The sequence below is a fragment of the Tachypleus tridentatus genome, chromosome 7 (genome assembly GCF_004210375.1).
Source record: "Tachypleus tridentatus isolate NWPU-2018 chromosome 7, ASM421037v1, whole genome shotgun sequence".
Classification (NCBI taxonomy): Eukaryota; Metazoa; Arthropoda; class Merostomata; order Xiphosura; family Limulidae; genus Tachypleus; species Tachypleus tridentatus.
In genome coordinates this window covers 186,900,546-186,922,991 of record NC_134831.1, presented here as the reverse complement: position 1 = coordinate 186,922,991, position 22,446 = coordinate 186,900,546, and the positions used below count along the sequence as shown (strand labels likewise).

Here is a 22,446-nt window from a genome sequence, read left to right as displayed (position 1 = left end):
CGAATGAACACTGAACATCTAATGTTATAACATTACTACAAGAAGAATGGACCAGTTAGTTATACAGATGTTTAATATTCACGTTATTATGCACTAACCAATCATGTAATGCTGTAGAATGACATTGTATTAATGTTAAAAGGCTTAAGAACTACGAAGGGCACGTGTGATTCATAAGTGTTCAACGTGTACTTTCAAGTTGATGTAATGATGTTATTTCTCACAAGAATTAACCTGTCTACAATAGTCATGAATATCTAACTAATTATCTTATTCTTCCTCCTGGGCCCAGCATGGCCAAGTGTGTTAAGGCGTTCGACTCCTAATCTGAGGGTCGCATGTTCGAATCTCGGTCATACCAAACATGCTCGCCCTTTCAGCCGTGGAGGCGTTATAATGTCACGGTTAATTCCGCTATTCGTTGGTAAAAGAGTAGCCCAAAAGTTGGCGGTGGGTGGTGATGACTAGCTGCTAAATTAGAGACGGCTAGCACAGAGAGTCCTCGAGTAGCTTTGTGTAAAATTCAAAACAAACAAACAAACAAACAAACAAACAAACAATCTTCCTCCTGTATTTCTAGGAAATCAAAATTTAGATTTCGTTTATTTCAAACCTACGCTTTATTTTAAAACAGTTGAAGTGACCAAAAAGGGAAATTAGCACAAGAACAGTCCGTTTCTCACTTACTTTTTGTCAAGTTATCCCGATATACCATTTCCATAATAAAGTCAGTGAAGTTTCTCTTTAGAACTAAGTTCGAGACTTGTTTTACAAGACTCTAACGCGAATATGTTGCCAGTAGACACTTTTACTTGTTTGTTTGTTTGTTGAATTTCGCTCAAAGCTACACGAGAGATATCTGCTCTAGCCATCCATAATTTAGCAGTGATAGACTGGAGAAAAGAACTAGCCAACATTGCACACTGCCAACTGTTGAGTTAATCTTTTTGCTAATGAATAATGAGATTGACCGTAACATCAAAACGCCTGACACCTAAAGCGGCGAGAAGGTTCGGTGATGAAATTCTAGCCCTCGACCTACCGAGTCGAGTGCCTAATTAGGTATTTAAACATATTTATCATGAATAAAATGTGACAAATTTTTGTGTTTATTAGGTAATGACGGGTAAAAATGACTTCAAATATATACAGTTTTGTTCACGTTTTCTTAAAAAAAGAAACAATGAAATTGCTTATAGCAAAATCCGCTATGTTTTTAATGTTGTATTGTTTTTTAGTGCCGGTTTAATACTTGTGCTATTAGTTCAATAGCCTATAATTCTAAGCCTACGTTCAACCCATATTTGTAACAAGAAACGTCATATCATTAGCACTACGTGCGATATAACACGTTCTTCGTTGCACGAGGTATTACAATAGAAATATAAATTATTAACTTCACATACATATTGTTGTCCAATACTCAAAAAAAGTGTCAATTCCGTCATACCATCTAGTAAACAATAAAACAATTTATATATTTGCATTCTTACGTTTTAATCTTCATCTGTGAAAATGATTTAATTCTAAAGCTTTCGCACGTGCAGGTTTTAAAATATATATATACAGTAAAACCTGTATAAGCCGGAAATATCAACATTTTGCAGCATTATCTTCAGATATCTCTTATAAAAGGCCCTCTATATGTCGGAACCTGCGTAACATAGACGGAAAACTATCTTTCACCTACCTCATTGGGCCTGGCATGGCCTAGCGCGTTAAGGCGTGCGCTTCGTAATTTGAGGGTCACGGGTTCGCGCCCGAGTCGCGCCAAACATGCTCGCCCTCCAAGGCGAGGAGGCGTTATAACGTGACGGTCAATCCCACTTTTCGTTGGTAAAAGAGTAGCCCAAGAGTTGGCGGTGGGTGGTGATGACTAGCTGCCTTCCCTCTGGTCTTACACTGCTAAATTAGGGACGGCTAGCACAGATAGCCCTCGAGTAGCTTTGTGCGAAATTCCAAAACAAACAAACAAACAAACACCTACCTCATCTATCAACAAGTAGATTAGATCCTGAGTAAGGTGGAAAAATGTTTTTGATTAAATATTGATTTCTTATTTAATTAATAATCTCTTTAAATATTAATAAATTATTGTTTATTTAATAATTTGTTTAAATATTAACACATTCTCGGACATTTTGCTACAGTTGGTATTGGTTAAATATATTCTGTTCTTTTTCTACCGTCATTATTCCAGAGGTCGCTATTCGAAAGAGCGATTGACTGTACTTTTGGTCACATTTGGTGATGGAAAACTAGAGAAACTATGGGTAATAGATAAAAGTGAAAATTCGCGTTGTTTCAAAAATTTGAGGAAGAATCAACTTCCAAGGAATTTTTGAATAAATTAAACAAAAGAATGGAACAAGAAAATGGGAATATTCTACTTTTTCTAGATAATGCAACTTGTCAACCAAAAGTTAAACTTTCAAATGTTCGTTTAGTTTTTCTACCTTCATGTACAACTTCAGTTCTACAGCCACTAGATAATGGAATTATACAATATATAAAATTGAAATACAGAAAACTGATGCTTCAGCATATTATTGTAAACATGGACGACTGTAAGAGAGCATCTAAAATGACCATGAAAATTGATGTGTTAGATGCAATTGCACTTTTAAGTCATTCAATCAAATGTGTAAAAGATGAATGGGTAGTGCTTTTAAAATTGTGGATTTCTTGATAATGTCGAAGATTGTGGAGAAGTTATTTGTTGTGACGATTCTTATGAAATCCAACCTCTGATTGAGAAGATTGATACAGATGATTCAGTGAACGTGGAAAGTTTTGTGAACGTTGACAAGAATGTTTTAATAGAAACTGATGAAACTGATTTAAAGTCTATAATAGAATCGTAAGATGGTGACAGTGTGAGAGATTCAGAAGATGAACAAAATAGTAAAGATAGTGAGGAAATAGAAATTCATACTTCATCGCAAGTGTTAAGTTTTATTAACACTATCAAATTGTATGCACAAATGAAGGGAGAAAATGAACTTCATGAAAAGGTTGTAGAATTGATGTTCTCTTTTAACCGCATGAGAAAGCCCATTAAAAAAAAAAAGCAGTTAAAATTGGACACTTTCTTTAAATAAATTTTATTAAGCTTTTGTGTATCTATGTATATTTTGAATGTCTATTTTTATTCTTATTCTAATAAATATAGCATAAACAGTATAATAATTCACAAACGTCTTACTTCCCTTGAGCCAAGCAAGTATAATGTTCCACTCAAAAATATATATATAATTAAAGAAATACATGTTTACTGTCTAAGCCGGGAATTTTACTCGGTCCCGTGCGATTACGCCTTAGACAGATTTTACTGTATTTCACATTCATTGTCAAGTTTCTTTTTAAGCTACAGTAATGTGTAGATTAACTAGCATATTAACTTCACGACAAGTTGATAATTTTTAGCCACGGAAAAACGGCTAATAGAATGGCTCTGAGTTTTTTTGGTTTTTTTAAAGTACAAACTTTTAACTGATAGCTACACCTCTTGGCCGATTTGAGATCTAATTACAGCAGTGGCTGTTGATGATTCTCTCTTGTTTTTGAGGGTGAGTAATTGTAGCTAGAATACCCCTGTCATTCTAAATTAGATTTCCCCACCATCAACATCTTAGCGACTTAACAGTAAACCTCTGGACTCTAAAAGCTAAAAATTGAGTTTCAACACCCTTTGTGAAAACAGTACAGATAGCCCATTGTGTAGCTTTGGGCTTAATTATAAACAAAAAACGAAATGATACTACGAATCAATTTGTATGTACTTAAGAAACACTGCTCATTAGATCTCACTACTTTCCGTTTTTTATTATATCAAAATAATAAAAAAGTAAAAATCAAACACAGTCAATATTTATGCCCTGGTGGCATGCACATCCAAGGTCACATGACTGTAGATGTACTTAACCTTGGTAATGTTGGTTTATCACCTCCTCTCTCTTGTCAGAGATTTATTGATACTTTAGGCCGTATGGTGAGGAAACATTTCTAATATTGTTGCTGTGTTATTTACCTACAGGCTAACGCAAGATTCTTTAGTGGCGCAGCGATAATCCTAACATGTCCGTTCCAAACGATACACGAGTACAAACAGTACTATTATCTGCTAACCTGAAAGATTGATTGTACGAGCGTTATCTTAGACATTCACACATAGATGAGATCTTATGTTAACAAATTTGGTGTTTTCAGAACTTCATATTAGTCTCTTAGGATTTAAGATGTAAATAAATGTTTAACTTTTACCATTATACAGTCATTTAAGGTGTGCTACATCTGAACTTGAAGTGTTCCTTTGTTAAATTTCAATGAAGGTCATCAGACGATTATCTGCAATAGTCGTCCCTAATTTTGAAACTAAAGAGTTAAGGAAAGGTAGCTAGCGACATCAATTATTGTCAGATTTTAGGTTACTCGTTACCAAAGAATAGTGGAATTGACCGTAACATTATAACGCCCTGCTGCTGAAAGAACAAGCGGTTATGCCACCCGGAGATTAAGAGTCGAGCCATGCCAGATCCCATTTGATATTTAAGTTAAGCTTTGCTTTGTATCAGGTCATCTCTCAAGTAATGTCCAATTTTAGGTTCGTAAAAGAAAAGGATTTCAAACGCTTTTAATGTTATTTAATCAATAACGTATGTTCCATTATTATTATTAATTACTTCCTGCCAATGATTCACAAGCTTCTGAATGCCACTCCTATAAAATTCTTGGGGTTTGGAGGAAAAAATGTGAAGAGGGTAGTTTTGACATCTTCATGTGTTCCAAGCTCTTTTCCATCAAGATAATTCTGCAAACTTCGGAATAGATGATAATCAGATGGAGCAAAGTCTGGAGAATAAGGAGGATGTGGAAGTTTTTCCTAGTCTAGTTCTTCAATCTTTGTAGATGTGATTTTTTCATTATCCTGGTGTAACACAACACCTTTACGACTGATCAAAGCAGGTCTCTTTTCTTTCAATGCAACATTCAAGCACTCAAACTGTTGACAATAGAAGTCTGATGTAATCGTTACATTTAATGGCAGCAACTTAAAGTGGATCACACCAACAATATCCCACCAAACGCTTAACAAGACTTTCCTAGGGTGGAGGTCCATTTTTGCTTATTCTTTAACCAGTTCATCTGCACTGTGCCATTGTCTGCAGTGCTTAACATTCTTATAAAATATCCATTTTTTTCATCTCCATTTACTAGCCTGTTCAAAAAAGGTGAGTTACGTTCACAAGAGTGCAGAGAAGTGCAAATGTCCACTCTTGCTCTAAGATTGGCTTCTGTCAAATTATGGAGGACCTATTTTCCAAGTTTTGACACCTTTTCAAGCTGTTTCAGATGTCGGTGAACTGTTGAATGGGTTGAATTAAGCTTCTGTGCTAGTTATTCAATTGTTACAGCACATTCTTCATCAAGTGCAGCCAGCAGTAAGTCAAAATTAAACTCAATAGGACGACCTGAACGTGACGCATCACTTAAACTGTAGTCACCTGATCTGAGCCTCGACATTTTCTTTCATTGAGAGACTCCACACCATAAACACCTTGAATGTTTCGTGTAGTTTCTGCTGCACTATTGCCTTTTTTTTAAACTCATAAAGCATCATATGTCTAACGTGCTCCTCAGACACTTTCATCTTCATAAGAGTCTATTTGATTAATGATCTGAAAAAGTGGAGTTGGGTTAGTTTCTTTTATTTGTTTGAACATTTTTATAACACGTCCTACTACAAATTTTAATTATTAAAGTCTTCCACAAAGACAGAAATGATGATACACTTTCCTATTAAATTTTCGGACATTACTTATGGGATGATCTGATATAGTCAATATGTTACTACATGTCATTGTATAAGTCAAAGCGAACCAAAGGTGGACTGTGTTGTTGGCCAGTTCTTACTGGTGACTGTCGTTACTAAGTTAAAGCATACGCGTAAATGAAATAAACTGGTTGTAGCCAGTATTCTGGTTTTCCTAATACAGGCTCTGGCTCTGAAAGTTTGTGATTAAAATGGTTTAATCGAAGTATCCTCTTTGTTATCTGTTTTTTTTTAAGATGAACATTTTATTTTGGATGAATATTCGTATACGTAGCGGGTTTCTGGAGAAACGTTAAACTTAATAGCAGGCAAACTCAGCGATAGAAGCCCAGTCTACTTTGTTAAGCCTACGTGTATAATTCAGCATGTTTAAAACACTTTGAAAATATAAGTTGCATACAAAACTATTATAATAGATAGTATTATAAGAAATTAGGCCCCGGCATGGCCTGAAGGTTAAGGCATTCGACTCGTAGTCCGAGGGTGGCCGGTTCAGATCCCATCACACCAAACATTTTCATCCTTTCAGCCGTGGGGGCAATATTTATGTGACGGTCAATCCCACTATTCGTTGGTAAAAGAGTAGCCCAAGAGTTGGCGGTGGGTGGGATTGACCGTCACAGTAAAACGTCCTCACGGTTGAAGAGGCGAGCATGTTTGGTGTGACGGGGATTCGAACCTGGAACCCTCAAATGACGAGTCGAATGCCTTAATCCACCTGGTCATACCGGGCCCTCAACGTAGTAAGCATGGGTGTCCACAAGGTATAATGTGGTACTTGCTCCTTAGAAAATGAGAAATACATTTCTTTATTTATTCATTCAGTATATATATATGTGTGTGTGTGTGTGCGTGCGCGCATTATGTTGATTTAAACTCTGTACTCCACCCCTGAAGAGAATTCTGCAGACGCCCATGAACGTAGGTGGAAGGCAGTGAGTGTCAAGGTATCCTTGAAATAAAAGAGAAAGAGAAGTGATTGAGAATGTATACTTGGTTTAATATTATTTCAAAGAAACAAAATCAGTTCAAACAAGGACTTATATTATGTTCTAAAGACCTCACAAAAACAACCAACAAACTTGAAAACGGTTCCCCCAGAAATAAAACACAAATGGTGGTATAAAAATGTGAAACAACTCTAAAAGCTAAGGCGGTCAACCCTAGACGGCGGTCGAAGTCTCCTCCGGGGAATCGACCTCGTCGAAGAAACCCCTTGAAAGAAAGCATCCGACGGGTACGTAGGCAGATGGTACCGTTGCTATTCGATACATAGTTCATAAATACAAACCAAGCTTCATTCTCACCACGATTCCCTGGCGAGACACTAGAAGCATACTCAAGTTCAATCAATAGAAAAATAACCATAACCGAACTAAAATTAATATCAAGAACTTGAAGAATACTTCCCCGGACATGACCAAATACCAAACATTATTCTGAAAATAGCTCTACTCTCCTGTTACAACACCTCACAAACATCATGAACATTTCACTAGCGACTTGATATTACCATGACACTTGAAAAAAAGCCATCATAACCACGATCTCAAAGAAACAAACCAACAGAACCAATCCAGATAATTTCCGTCCCATCAGTCTGTTAAGCTGCCTTGGCAAACTGATGGAGAGAATTATCTCCAACCGTCTCCTCCATTTTGCGAATCGAATAACATCCTACCAGAATCTCAAAATGCCTCCAGGAAAAATAGGCAAACAACAGATCACCTCACACGACTCACCGAATCAATCTATAAAGCTTTCAACAACAATCAGGTAACCATCGGGTATTCCTAGATGTCAAAAAAGCATTCGACAGCGTATGGCACAATGCCATCAAATACAAACTAAAACACCTGCAAATAAATCCCACGATAGTTAAATGGATTTCAAATTTCTTAACAGATAGAACAGCACAAGTAAAAGTCAATGAAACTATATCTAAATCATTTAATATAACCGCAGGAGTGCCCCAAGGATCAGTCCTCTCTCCACTTCTATACATAATTTTCGTCAGTGACATACCTTTCCCAAATCTAACATACACGCATAATTCACAATACGCAGACAACATCCCTATCTGGAGCACCTCCAGAAACCCAGTGATGGCCGTGTCTCGCGTACAAGAATCACTAAACAACGTCTCAACATGGAGCAACAAGTGGAGAGTTGTATTAAATCCAACAAAACACAAACAATTACCTTCTACAGGAAATTAAAAAAGCAAAGGAAAAATCTAGAAAAAATAAAATTATCTCTCGGAAATACAACCATTAACATGAGCAAAAACATCACATTCCTTGGCATCACTTTCGACACAAAACTAACATGGAAAAAAACATGTAAACAATATACACTCATCAATTGGAAAAAGGATTTCACACCTAATGACTCTAACCAGTAGACAATCGAAATGTTCACCAAACACCATTATCCAAATATACAAGGCTTACATCCGTCCACTAATAGAGTACGGATGTCAAGTAACATACAATATGTCAAATAACACACTCTAGAAAATCCAAGTTCAACAGAACAGAGTACTAAGATCTGCATTCAGTCTACCGTCATTCACGCCAGTAAATTATATACATCAAATTAGCAATTTACCAACACTAAGAAATAGACTAACAGAAATGTCACACAAATATTATCTAAAAGCAGAAAATAGAAACAAACTAACGGCATCACTATACAACTTAACTAGTGCACCAACAAAATACATTTCACCTTACAGCATATTTCAAGAATCACAAATTACACAACAAAGTATCTAAAGAAATAAATTCATGTCAATAATATGTATTCCCTTTTTTTTTTTTTTTCAGATATCAGGCACACGATAGGCAAAACTTTCGGCGCCTGTCCTGTGAAAGTGGGTTTTCTCGGGGCACTCACGTTTCCCCCCACAGCAAAAACTTAGGCATTGGATTTTTAGATCCCAGCCCAGGCAACTTTATTGCCAGACCCTAAGTCGGGTCGTTTGAATTGAATTCATGTTCATATTTGCTTGACTTCTTCCTTTCGGGAAGGGACCTGGCCATTCTCTCCGTTGCTGCCTTTGCCTTCGTCCAAGATAACATTTAGAGTGACATCCTCCACCACCCCCAAAAAAAGAGCCAAAAATTATTTAATAAATAAATAATAAAACTAAACCTAATAACAATTCACGAAAGGGGACGAAGAGGAACCACAACGTTCCTGAACACCCCAGTTGGAGAGAGAACTCTTCTGATTTCTCTCTCTCTAAACTAAACCCTGCCACGTTAGTTTGCGTTTGCGTTTAAAAGCTAAGGCCTGGCATGGCCAAGCGTGTTAAGGCGTTCAACTCGTAATCTGAGGGTCGCTGGTTCGAATCCCGTCACTCAAACATGCTCGCCCTTTCAGCCGTGGGGCGTTATAATGTGACAGTCAATCTCACTATTCGTAGGTAAAGTGTAGCCCAAGAGTTGACGGTGTGTGGTGATGACTAGCTGCCTTCCCTCTAGTTTTACACTGCTAAATTAGGGACGGCTAGCGCAGATAGCCCTCGAGTAGCTTTGCGCGAAATTCAAAAACAAACTAAAATCGATAGATGGCCTTGGCAACATCTTCGCCCTTATCTGAACCCCTATTCTGTTTAATTTTCAATTGTTATCCCACATTAGAATGGTTCTATAAAATCTGAGTGTGTGTGTATATATATATATATATATGTATGTGCTTTCATATAACAAAGCCACATCAGGCTATCTGCGGAGTCCACCGAGGGGAATCGAACCCGTGACTTGAGCGTTGCGAATCCGTAGACTTACCGCTGTGCCAGGGGGTCACGCCGTCATTATCTACGTAGATAGACTGCGTAGTCTATCAGTGTTGATCCGAGTAGCTGTTTTTATTTTCAACGCATTTGATGTTTATGGCCGTATAAGTAAATATTACAGAATTAGAGTTGACTTACTTCTCAATACAACATAATTAAGATTTAATAAAAAAAGAACATAAGTAAAGGTTCTTCGATCCTCATTCGTAAAATATCGGATAATCAAAAATCCCCATTGAAAGTCTTCTTCATCCACAGAATAATAATGTCACAATTGCACTTACTGTCACTTTTATTACGCACCTTATTTTTTCTCTTTACACCAACTTGCCTATACACCTAGTCTTTAAAATGAAGGAAGAAATGGGCATGATTAGCTCTGAAAACAGCTGAGTCAAATCAGTATCCTGTTGCAGGGTGGGGCCTTGATCGTGGGTTGGGCACAAAAAAGTGTAACACCTACTCAGAAACACAGATTGACATTCAAGGTGCTTATGGCGTGTCTATCACCTGTCTTATAACACATTTCCTGCATACTTTAGCACTTTATCCACTTATGTTGTTTCAACCTTTTCTTAATCAGAAATTTTTATATTTTGCAATATTTATTGGTCAAGAGTGTTTTTCTGGTACATCCAAACACTTCAGTTTTCTTGCTACATCCAGATAGTTCAAGTTTCTTGCAACACTCAGACACTTCAGTTTTCTTGCTACATCCAGATAGTTCAAGTTTCTTGCAACACTCAGACACTTTAGTTTTCTTGCTACATCCAGATAGTTCAAGTTTCTTGCAACACTCAGACACTTTAGTTTTCTTGCTACATCCAGATAGTTCAAGTTTCTTGCAACACTCAGACACTTCAGTTTTCTTGCTACATCCAGATAGTTCAAATTTCTTGCAACACTCAGACACTTCAGTTTTCTTGCTACATCCAGATAGTTCAAGTTTCTTGCAACACTCAGACACTTCAGTTTTCTTGCTACATCCAGATAGTTCAAGTTTCTTGCAACACTCAGACACTTCAGTTTTCTTGCTACATCCAGATAGTTCAAGTTTCTTGCAACACTCAGACACTTCAGTTTTCTTGCTACATCCAGATAGTTCAAGTTTCTTGCAACACTCAGACACTTCAGTTTTCTTGCTACATCCAGATAGTTCAAGTTTCTTGCAACACTCAGACACTTCAGTTTTCTTGCTACATCCAGATAGTTCAAGTTTCTTGCAACACTCAGACACTTCAGTTTTCTTGCTACATCCAGATAGTTCAAGTTTCTTGCAACACTCAGACACTTCAGTTTTCTTGCTACATCCAGATAGTTCAAGTTTCTTGCAACACTCAGACACTTCAGTTTTCTTGCTACATCCAGATAGTTCAAGTTTCTTGCAACACTCAGACACTTCAGTTTTATTTTTCTTGCTACATCCAGATAGTTCAAGTTTCTTGCAACACTCAGACACTTCAGTTTTCTTGCTACATCCAGATAGTTCAAGTTTCTTGCAACACTCAGACACTTCAGTTTTCTTGCTACATCCAGATAGTTCAAGTTTCTTGCAACACTCAGACACTTCAGTTTTCTTGCTACATCCAGATAGTTCAAGTTTCTTGCAACACTCAGACACTTCAGTTTTCTTGCTACATCCAGATAGTTCAAGTTTCTTGCAACACTCAGACACTTCAGTTTTCTTGCTACATCCAGATAGTTCAAGTTTCTTGCAACACTCAGACACTTCAGTTTTCTTGCTACATCCAGATAGTTCAAGTTTCTTGCAACACTCAGACACTTCAGTTTTCTTGCTACATCCAGATAGTTCAAGTTTCTTGCAACACTCAGACACTTCAGTTTTCTTGCTACATCCAGATAGTTCAAGTTTCTTGCAACACTCAGACACTTCAGTTTTCTTGCTACATCCAGATAGTTCAAGTTTCTTGCAACACTCAGACACTTCAGTTTTCTTGCTACATCCAGATAGTTCAAGTTTCTTGCAACACTCAGACACTTCAGTTTTCTTGCTACATCCAGATAGTTCAAGTTTCTTGCAACACTCAGACACTTCAGTTTTCTTGCTACATCCAGATAGTTCAAGTTTCTTGCAACACTCAGACACTTCAGTTTTCTTGCTACATCCAGATAGTTCAAGTTTCTTGCAACACTCAGACACTTCAGTTTTCTTGCTACATCCAGATAGTTCAAGTTTCTTGCAACACTCAGACACTTCAGTTTTCTTGCTACATCCAGATAGTTCAAGTTTCTTGCAACACTCAGACACTTCAGTTTTCTTGCTACATCCAGATAGTTCAAGTTTCTTGCAACACTCAGACACTTCAGTTTTCTTGCTACATCCAGATAGTTCAAGTTTCTTGCAACACTCAGACACTTCAGTTTTCTTGCTACATCCAGATAGTTCAAGTTTCTTGCAACACTCAGACACTTCAGTTTTCTTGCTACATCCAGATAGTTCAAGTTTCTTGCAACACTCAGACACTTCAGTTTTCTTGCTACATCCAGATAGTTCAAGTTTCTTGCAACACTCAGACACTTCAGTTTTCTTGCTACATCCAGATAGTTCAAGTTTCTTGCAACACTCAGACACTTCAGTTTTCTTGCTACATCCAGATAGTTCAAGTTTCTTGCAACACTCAGACACTTCAGTTTTCTTGCTACATCCAGATAGTTCAAATTTCTTGCAACACTCAGACACTTCAGTTTTCTTGCTACATCCAGATAGTTCAAGTTTCTTGCAACACTCAGACACTTCAGTTTTCTTGCTACATCCAGATAGTTCAAATTTCTTGCAACACTCAGACACTTCAGTTTTCTTGCTACATCCAGATAGTTCAAGTTTCTTGCAACACTCAGACACTTCAGTTTTCTTGCTACATCCAGATAGTTCAAGTTTCTTGCAACACTCAGACACTTCAGTTTTCTTGCTACATCCAGATAGTTCAAATTTCTTGCAACACTCAGACACTTCAGTTTTCTTGCTACATCCAGATAGTTCAAATTTCTTGCAACACTCAGACACTTCAGTTTTCTTGCTACATCCAGATAGTTCAAATTTCTTGCAACACTCAGACACTTCAGTTTTCTTGCTACATCCAGATAGTTCAAATTTCTTGCAACACTCAGACACTTCAGTTTTCTTGCTACATCCAGATAGTTCAAATTTCTTGCAACACTCAGACACTTCAGTTTTCTTGCTACATCCAGATAGTTCAAATTTCTTGCAACACTCAGACACTTCAGTTTTCTTGCTACATCCAGATAGTTCAAATTTCTTGCAACACTCAGACACTTCAGTTTTCTTGCTACATCCAGATAGTTCAAGTTTCTTGCAACACTCAGACACTTCAGTTTTCTACCATCCAGATAGTTCAAGTTTTTGCAACACTCTTCAGCTACATCCAGATAGTTCAAATTTCTTGCAACACTCAGACACTTCAGTTTTCTTGCTACATCCAGATAGTTCAAATTTCTTGCAACACTCAGACACTTCAGTTTTCTTGCTACATCCAGATAGTTCAAGTTTCTTGCAACACTCAGACACTTCAGTTTTCTTGCTACATCCAGATAGTTCAAGTTTCTTGCAACACTCAGACACTTCAGTTTTCTTGCTACATCCAGATAGTTCAAGTTTCTTGCAACACTCAGACACTTCAGTTTTCTTGCTACATCCAGATAGTTCAAGTTTCTTGCAACACTCAGACACTTCAGTTTTCTTGCTACATCCAGATAGTTCAAGTTTCTTGCAACACTCAGACACTTCAGTTTTCTTGCTACATCCAGATAGTTCAAATTTCTTTCAGTTTTTCTTGCTACAAGTTTCTTGCAACACTCAGACACTTCAGTTTTCTTGCTACATCCAGATAGTTCAAGTTTCTTGCAACACTCAGACACTTCAGTTTTCTTGCTACATCCAGATAGTTCAAGTTTCTTGCAACACTCAGACACTTCAGTTTTCTTGCTACATCCAGATAGTTCAAATTTCTTGCAACACTCAGACACTTCAGTTTTCTTGCTACATCCAGATAGTTCAAGTTTCTTGCAACACTCAGACACTTCAGTTTTCTTGCTACATCCAGATAGTTCAAATTTCTTGCAACACTCAGACACTTCAGTTTTCTTGCTACATCCAGATAGTTCAAATTTCTTGCAACACTCAGACACTTCAGTTTTCTTGCTACATCCAGATAGTTCAAGTTTCTTGCAACACTCAGACACTTCAGTTTTCTTGCTACATCCAGATAGTTCAAATTTCTTGCAACACTCAGACACTTCAGTTTTCTTGCTACATCCAGATAGTTCAAGTTTCTTGCAACACTCAGACACTTCAGTTTTCTTGCTACATCCAGATAGTTCAAGTTTCTTGCAACACTCAGACACTTCAGTTTTCTTGCTACATCCAGATAGTTCAAGTTTCTTGCAACACTCAGACACTTCAGTTTTCTTGCTACATCCAGATAGTTCAAGTTTCTTGCAACACTCAGACACTTCAGTTTTCTTGCTACATCCAGATAGTTCAAGTTTCTTGCAACACTCAGACACTTCAGTTTTCTTGCTACATCCAGATAGTTCAAGTTTCTTGCAACACTCAGACACTTCAGTTTTCTTGCTACATCCAGATAGTTCAAGTTTCTTGCAACACTCAGACACTTCAGTTTTCTTGCTACATCCAGATAGTTCAAATTTCTTGCAACACTCAGACACTTCAGTTTTCTTGCTACATCCAGATAGTTCAAGTTTCTTGCAACACTCAGACACTTCAGTTTTCTTGCTACATCCAGATAGTTCAAGTTTCTTGCAACACTCAGACACTTCAGTTTTCTTGCTACATCCAGATAGTTCAAGTTTCTTGCAACACTCAGACACTTCAGTTTTCTTGCTACATCCAGATAGTTCAAGTTTCTTGCAACACTCAGACACTTCAGTTTTCTTGCTACATCCAGATAGTTCAAATTTCTTGCAACACTCAGACACTTCAGTTTTCTTGCTACATCCAGATAGTTCAAGTTTCTTGCAACACTCAGACACTTCAGTTTTCTTGCTACATCCAGATAGTTCAAATTTCTTGCAACACTCAGACACTTCAGTTTTCTTGCTACATCCAGATAGTTCAAGTTTCTTGCAACACTCAGACACTTCAGTTTTCTTGCTACATCCAGATAGTTCAAGTTTCTTGCAACACTCAGACACTTCAGTTTTCTTGCTACATCCAGATAGTTCAAGTTTCTTGCAACACTCAGACACTTCAGTTTTCTTGCTACATCCAGATAGTTCAAGTTTCTTGCAACACTCAGACACTTCAGTTTTCTTGCTACATCCAGATAGTTCAAGTTTCTTGCAACACTCAGACACTTCAGTTTTCTTGCTACATCCAGATAGTTCAAGTTTCTTGCAACACTCAGACACTTCAGTTTTCTTGCTACATCCAGATAGTTCAAGTTTCTTGCAACACTCAGACACTTCAGTTTTCTTGCTACATCCAGATAGTTCAAGTTTCTTGCAACACTCAGACACTTCAGTTTTCTTGCTACATCCAGATAGTTCAAGTTTCTTGCAACACTCAGACACTTCAGTTTTCTTGCTACATCCAGATAGTTCAAGTTTCTTGCAACACTCAGACACTTCAGTTTTCTTGCTACATCCAGATAGTTCAAGTTTCTTGCAACACTCAGACACTTCAGTTTTCTTGCTACATCCAGATAGTTCAAATTTCTTGCAACACTCAGACACTTCAGTTTTCTTGCTACATCCAGATAGTTCAAGTTTCTTGCAACACTCAGACACAGTTTTCTTGCTACATCCAGATAGTTTGCAACACTCTTGCTACATCCAGATAGTTCAAGTTTCTTGCAACACTCAGACACTTCAGTTTTCTTGCTACATCCAGATAGTTCAAGTTTCTTGCAACACTCAGACACTTCAGTTTTCTTGCTACATCCAGATAGTTCAAATTTCTTGCAACACTCAGACACTTCAGTTTTCTTGCTACATCCAGATAGTTCAAGTTTCTTGCAACACTCAGACACTTCAGTTTTCTTGCTACATCCAGATAGTTCAAGTTTCTTGCAACACTCAGACACTTCAGTTTTCTTGCTACATCCAGATAGTTCAAGTTTCTTGCAACACTCAGACACTTCAGTTTTCTTGCTACATCCAGATAGTTCAAATTTCTTGCAACACTCAGACACTTCAGTTTTCTTGCTACATCCAGATAGTTCAAATTTCTTGCAACACTCAGACACTTCAGTTTTCTTGCTACATCCAGATAGTTCAAATTTCTTGCAACACTCAGACACTTCAGTTTTCTTGCTACATCCAGATAGTTCAAGTTTCTTGCAACACTCAGACACTTCAGTTTTCTTGCTACATCCAGATAGTTCAAATTTCTTGCAACACTCAGACACTTCAGTTTTCTTGCTACATCCAGATAGTTCAAATTTCTTGCAACACTCAGACACTTCAGTTTTCTTGCTACATCCAGATAGTTCAGATAGTTCAAGTTTCTTGCAACACTCAGACACTTCAGTTTTCTTGCTACATCCAGATAGTTCAAGTTTCTTGCAACACTCAGACACTTCAGTTTTCTTGCTACATCCAGATAGTTCAAATTTCTTGCAACACTCAGACACTTCAGTTTTCTTGCTACATCCAGATAGTTCAAATTTCTTGCAACACTCAGACACTTCAGTTTTCTTGCTACATCCAGATAGTTCAAGTTTCTTGCAACACTCAGACACTTCAGTTTTCTTGCTACATCCAGATAGTTCAAGTTTCTTGCAACACTCAGACACTTCAGTTTTCTTGCTACATCCAGATAGTTCAAATTTCTTGCAACACTCAGACACTTCAGTTTTCTTGCTACATCCAGATAGTTCAAATTTCTTGCAACACTCAGACACTTCAGTTTTCTTGCTACATCCAGATAGTTCAAGTTTCTTGCAACACTCAGACACTTCAGTTTTCTTGCTACATCCAGATAGTTCAAGTTTCTTGCAACACTCAGACACTTCAGTTTTCTTGCTACATCCAGATAGTTCAAGTTTCTTGCAACACTCAGACACTTCAGTTTTCTTGCTACATCCAGATAGTTCAAATTTCTTGCAACACTCAGACACTTCAGTTTTCTTGCTACATCCAGATAGTTCAAGTTTCTTGCAACACTCAGACACTTCAGTTTTCTTGCTACATCCAGATAGTTCAAGTTTCTTGCAACACTCAGACACTTCAGTTTTCTTGCTACATCCAGATAGTTCAAGTTTCTTGCAACACTCAGACACTTCAGTTTTCTTGCTACATCCAGATAGTTCAAATTTCTTGCAACACTCAGTTTTCTTGCTACATCCAGATAGTTCAAATTTCTTGCAACACTCAGACACTTCAGTTTTCTTGCTACATCCAGATAGTTCAAGTTTCTTGCAACACTCAGACACTTCAGTTCAAGTTTCTTGCAACACTTTCAGTTTTCTTGCTACATCCAGATAGTTCAAGTTTCTTGCAACACTCAGACACTTCAGTTTTCTTGCTACATCCAGATAGTTCAAATTTCTTGCAACACTCAGACACTTCAGTTTTCTTGCTACATCCAGATAGTTCAAATTTCTTGCAACACTCAGACACTTCAGTTTTCTTGCTACATCCAGATAGTTCAAGTTTCTTGCAACACTCAGACACTTCAGTTTTCTTGCTACATCCAGATAGTTCAAGTTTCTTGCAACACTCAGACACTTCAGTTTTCTTGCTACATCCAGATAGTTCAAATTTCTTGCAACACTCAGACACTTCAGTTTTCTTGCTACATCCAGATAGTTCAAATTTCTTGCAACACTCAGACACTTCAGTTTTCTTGCTACATCCAGATAGTTCAAGTTTCTTGCAACACTCAGACACTTCAGTTTTCTTGCTACATCCAGATAGTTCAAGTTTCTTGCAACACTCAGACACTTCAGTTTTCTTGCTACATCCAGATAGTTCAAATTTCTTGCAACACTCAGACACTTCAGTTTTTCTTGCTACATCCAGATAGTTCAAATTTCTTGCAACACTCAGACACTTCAGTTTTCTTGCTACATCCAGATAGTTCAAGTTTCTTGCAACACTCAGACACTTCAGTTTTCTTGCTACATCCAGATAGTTCAAATTTCTTGCAACACTCAGACACTTCAGTTTTCTTGCTACATCCAGATAGTTCAAGTTTCTTGCAACACTCAGACACTTCAGTTTTCTTGCTACATCCAGATAGTTCAAATTTCTTGCAACACTCAGACACTTCAGTTTTCTTGCTACATCCAGATAGTTCAATTTTTCTTGCAACACTCAGACACTTCAGTTTTCTTGCTACATCCAGATAGTTCAAGTTTCTTGCAACACTCAGACACTTCAGTTTTCTTGCTACATCCAGATAGTTCAAGTTTCTTGCAACACTCAGACACTTCAGTTTTCTTGCTACATCCAGATAGTTCAAGTTTCTTGCAACACTCAGACACTTCAGTTTTCTTGCTACATCCAGATAGTTCAAGTTTCTTGCAACACTCAGACACTTCAGTTTTCTTGCTACATCCAGATAGTTCAAGTTTCTTGCAACACTCAGACACTTCAGTTTTCTTGCTACATCCAGATAGTTCAAGTTTCTTGCAACACTCAGACACTTCAGTTTTCTTGCTACATCCAGATAGTTCAAGTTTCTTGCAACACTCAGACACTTCAGTTTTCTTGCTACATCCAGATAGTTCAAGTTTCTTGCAACACTCAGACACTTCAGTTTTCTTGCTACATCCAGATAGTTCAAGTTTCTTGCAACACTCAGACACTTCAGTTTTCTTGCTACATCCAGATAGTTCAAGTTTCTTGCAACACTCAGACACTTCAGTTTTCTTGCTACATCCAGATAGTTCAAGTTTCTTGCAACACTCAGACACTTCAGTTTTCTTGCTACATCCAGATAGTTCAAGTTTCTTGCAACACTCAGACACTTCAGTTTTCTTGCTACATCCAGATAGTTCAAGTTTCTTGCAACACTCAGACACTTCAGTTTTCTTGCTACATCCAGATAGTTCAAGTTTCTTGCAACACTCAGACACTTCAGTTTTCTTGCTACATCCAGATAGTTCAAGTTTCTTGCAACACTCAGACACTTCAGTTTTCTTGCTACATCCAGATAGTTCAAGTTTCTTGCAACACTCAGACACTTCAGTTTTCTTGCTACATCCAGATAGTTCAAATTTCTTGCAACACTCAGACACTTCAGTTTTCTTGCTACATCCAGATAGTTCAAATTTCTTGCAACACTCAGACACTTCAGTTTTCTTGCTACATCCAGATAGTTCAAGTTTCTTGCAACACTCAGACACTTCAGTTTTCTTGCTACATCCAGATAGTTCAAATTTCTTGCAACACTCAGACACTTCAGTTTTCTTGCTACATCCAGATAGTTCAAGTTTCTTGCAACACTCAGACACTTCAGTTTTCTTGCTACATCCAGATAGTTCAAATTTCTTGCAACACTCAGACACTTCAGTTTTCTTGCTACATCCAGATAGTTCAAATTTCTTGCAACACTCAGACACTTCAGTTTTCTTGCTACATCCAGATAGTTCAAGTTTCTTGCAACACTCAGACACTTCAGTTTTCTTGCTACATCCAGATAGTTCAAATTTCTTGCAACACTCAGACACTTCAGTTTTATTGCTACATCCAGATAGTTCAAATTTCTTGCAACACTCAGACACTTCAGTTTTCTTGCTACATCCAGATAGTTCAAATTTCTTGCAACACTCAGACACTTCAGTTTTCTTGCTACATCCAGATAGTTCAAGTTTCTTGCAACACTCAGACACTTCAGTTTTCTTGCTACATCCAGATAGTTCAAATTTCTTGCAACACTCAGACACTTCAGTTTTCTTGCTACATCCAGATAGTTAGTTTCTTGCAACACTCAGACACTTCAGTTTTCTTGCTACATCCAGATAGTTCAAGTTTCTTGCAACACTCAGACACTTCAGTTTTCTTGCTACATCCAGATAGTTCAAGTTTCTTGCAACACTCAGACACTTCAGTTTTCTTGCTACATCCAGATAGTTCAAGTTTCTTGCAACACTCAGACACTTCAGTTTTCTTGCTACATCCAGATAGTTCAAGTTTCTTGCAACACTCAGACACTTCAGTTTTCTTGCTACATCCAGATAGTTCAAATTTCTTGCAACACTCAGACACTTCAGTTTTCTTGCTACATCCAGATAGTTCAAATTTCTTGCAACACTCAGACACTTCAGTTTTCTTGCTACATCCAGATAGTTCAAGTTTCTTGCAACACTCAGACACTTCAGTTTTCTTGCTACATCCAGATAGTTCAAGTTTCTTGCAACACTCAGACACTTCAGTTTTCTTGCTACATCCAGATAGTTCAAGTTTCTTGCAACACTCAGACACTTCAGTTTTCTTGCTACATCCAGATAGTTCAAGTTTCTTGCAACACTCAGACACTTCAGTTTTCTTGCTACATCCAGATAGTTCAAGTTTTCTTGCAACACTCAGACACTTCAGTTTTCTTGCTACATCCAGATAGTTCAAGTTTCTTGCAACACTCAGACACTTCAGTTTTCTTGCTACATCCAGATAGTTCAAGTTTCTTGCAACACTCAGACACTTCAGTTTTCTTGCTACATCCAGATAGTTCAAATTTCTTGCAACACTCAGACACTTCAGTTTTCTTGCTACATCCAGATAGTTCAAATTTCTTGCAACACTCAGACACTTCAGTTTTCTTGCTACATCCAGATAGTTCAAATTTCTTGCAACACTCAGACACTTCAGTTTTCTTGCTACATCCAGATAGTTCAAGTTTCTTGCAACACTCAGACACTTCAGTTTTCTTGCTACATCCAGATAGTTCAAATTTCTTGCAACACTCAGACACTTCAGTTTTCTTGCTACATCCAGATAGTTCAGATAGTTCAAGTTTCTTGCAACACTCAGACACTTCAGTTTTCTTGCTACATCCAGATAGTTCAAATTTCTTGCAACACTCAGACACTTCAGTTTTCTTGCTACATCCAGATAGTTCAAATTTCTTGCAACACTCAGACACTTCAGTTTTCTTGCTACATCCAGATAGTTCAAATTTCTTGCAACACTCAGACACTTCAGTTTTATTGCTACATCCAGATAGTTCAAGTTTCTTGCAACACTCAGACACTTCAGTTTTATTGCTACATCCAGATAGTTCAAGTTTCTTGCAACACTCAGACACTTCAGTTTTCTTGCTACATCCAGATAGTTCAAATTTCTTGCAACACTCAGACACTTCAGTTTTCTTGCTACATCCAGATAGTTCAAATTTCTTGCAACACTCAGACACTTCAGTTTTCTTGCTACATCCAGATAGTTCAAATTTCTTGCAACACTCAGACACTTCAGTTTTCTTGCTACATCCAGATAGTTCAAGTTTCTTGCAACACTCAGACACTTCAGTTTTCTTGCTACATCCAGATAGTTCAAGTTTCTTGCAACACTCAGACACTTCAGTTTTCTTGCTACATCCAGATAGTTCAAGTTTCTTGCAACACTCAGACACTTCAGTTTTCTTGCTACATTAACTGGTTTTTTCAGTAGTTTTGAGAAATAAGTGGACTTCTTCGTTAACTATTTCCAACAAAACAACACAGCTTAGAGACATCCTTTACCATGCTCAAACATTTTCAAACAAAACATGTGATTTTTAATATGCATATGGTGGAATCTTACTTCTCTAACAACACGGTGTTTGAGATAAAAATCAGTTACCCCTCATTTCTTAACCATCAACAATCAGTTACCCTCTCCTTTCATAACCACGTACAATCTTTTACCCCTCATCTCATAACTACCCACAATTGCAGTTGAGAAAGAAAAGATGGACTGAATGCAATGCATGCCCTTAAAAAAACGGAACCAATGCTGTTTTTTGAGACAACAGGAAGCGAACCAAAAATCCTCAAATTCACAGTTAGGCTATACTAGTCACTGGGCCACGCCCGACTGACATAATGTCATGAGTTACTAATTTTCCTTAGAAAGAAGCTAAGCTCAAAAATCGAACTTAAAAAACATTTATTGAAATAAATTCATTTTTAAATTTATTTGAAATTCGAATTATTATTTAACTAGTTCAAATAAATATTCACGTTTTATAAGAACGAATTGCGTGTGTTAAAGCAGTGGGGTATCGTCATAGATGGCTCTACGGTCGACATGTTTAGTAACTGCATTTTTCATCAGTAGAGTATGTTAGTTGCGGACAGTTGTTTGGTTAAATATCGGTAAATGGCAGTAGAACATAACAGTTTAACATAGTTACATAAGGTTAAGTATCAGTTGTGAGTACCACTTGAAGGCAGCTGATGCTACGTATTTGTAGAGGTCAATATTAATAGTATAGTTTGTAACACCTGTTTGTTTCAGTTTCTTGTAACTCCAGATACTAGTTTTGGCTGAACAAATAAATCGTCTTAGCTGTTGAAATATCAGCTTTCCTTGAAAAAAGAAAAGAAAAACGAGAGTAACTCGTTACATGTTCATTTATGTAAACACGGGATTTTGTTTTATTTATTTTGAATTTCGCGCAAAGCTACACGAAGGCTATCTGCGCTAACTGTCCCTAATTTAGCAGTGTGAGAGTAGAGGGAAGACAGCTAGTCATCACCTCTTGAGCTATTCTTTATCAACGAACAACGGGATTGATCATATCATTATAATGTCTCCACGGCTGAAAGGAAGAGCATGTTTAGCATGACGGGATTCGAACATACGACCCTGAGATTACGAGTCCAGAACT

At 37.5% G+C, this 22,446-nt stretch overlaps 1 protein-coding gene across 1 annotated transcript in view; it reads left to right on the top strand.

Moving 5' to 3' along the window:
- The window catches only part of LOC143257509 (lysyl oxidase homolog 2-like), a 35,021-nt gene that overhangs the window by 1,326 nt on the left and 11,249 nt on the right, over window positions 1-22,446 (top strand). The window lies entirely within an intron of this gene.